General features: G+C 25.6%; 1 long non-coding RNA gene across 1 annotated transcript in view; it reads right to left on the reverse strand.

The window, feature by feature from the left end:
• Positions 1-1040: 1040 nt before the first annotated feature.
• Positions 1041-1361, reverse strand: part of LOC100568710 — a 611-nt gene continuing 290 nt past the window's right edge. The window contains exon 2 of the long non-coding RNA XR_119608.4: positions 1041-1302. This is a non-coding gene — a long non-coding RNA (uncharacterized LOC100568710). The remainder of the gene's footprint in view (positions 1303-1361) is intronic.

Below are 1361 nucleotides of genomic sequence, written 5' to 3' on the forward strand. Positions count from 1 at the left end.
TAATAATTAAAATATTTTTCACAAATCTAATTGCAATAATAATTAAAATATTTTTCGCAAAACTTATGATATTAATAATTAAAAAATTATTTTTCTCAAAAACATATGAAATACAATAATTAAAAATTGAAATGCAAAAATGTATTAAAAAGAAATTGAAAAAATTAATTTAAAAATTAAAAATATAATAAATAATAAAATAATGGAAACAACTATCAATAATTTTAATAAATTACAAAAAAATGAAATGCAAAACGAAATAGAAAACTCATTAAATAATGAAATCATTGTTGTTAAGTTTTGTAAATTTGAATACTATAATACTAATAAAAATAAAAATATTAAAATTATGAAATATAATCTAAATAAAATTCCAATTAAAGGAAATATTTTAATTGTCGATCATGGACACAATATTTCTGGAAATGGAAAACTTTATGCTTCTAAAATACTAGAATCACCAACATGGCTAGAAATTTGTAAAATAGCTAATAATTTAATAAATACAACCGGTACTTATTCTTTCAAATATCTCCATGATATTTGTGTTGTTCAAGATTTAGGAAGTATTAAAATATGTTGTCTTGGTATGGGAGGTACAGATGCCGATCACAAAATGTTTAGAATATAATAATTTAATTAATTTAATTTTTAATATTTAACGCGTTATTAAAATCCAAAAATCTTTTAAAACGATTTTACACTATGATACTATGAGGGGGACTTATAAAGAATTAAAATCAAAAATGTTTAATGTAAAAATGAAGATTCTAACATAAATAGCAACGGAGTTATACTTAAATGAAAAATATGAAGCGGGGGGTAAACTTTTAATATGTAGTGTAGATAAGCATATAAAACACATCTGTGTTGATCCGACTTGATAATATCAAATATTAAATGAAATATAGGACTTGTAATATTTAACAAGGTCAAATTATACGACCGTGTTAATAATAATTTAAATCGAAAAAAAAATAGAAAAAATTTGCAAAAGTAGTCCCCCCGTTGTACAGACATCGATTTTTTTATTTTTTATATTTTTTTATATTTTTTTTTTTTTTTTGTTGACATCTGTACAACAGGACTACTACTACTAAGATATATAGCCGTCATCGTATCATAGCACAATGATGAGACGTTATTTGTAGACTCCAGGGACCAGTGAGGAGAACCTAGATATGATATCACAGGTCACACTAGTGTCTTAAATCCGACTATACTCATCATATAATCGAACAAGCCACGTGTCGTGTAGAGCTGAAAATACCACAAATAAATTCCCCCCAGCCAGTATCGAACCTACTATGTATGCATACAAAGCCTAACGTTTCCCCACTGCGCCACGACACTCGGGCATG

The sequence above is a fragment of the Acyrthosiphon pisum genome, unplaced genomic scaffold (assembly GCF_005508785.2).
Source record: "Acyrthosiphon pisum isolate AL4f unplaced genomic scaffold, pea_aphid_22Mar2018_4r6ur Scaffold_339;HRSCAF=760, whole genome shotgun sequence".
Classification (NCBI taxonomy): Eukaryota; Metazoa; Arthropoda; class Insecta; order Hemiptera; family Aphididae; genus Acyrthosiphon; species Acyrthosiphon pisum.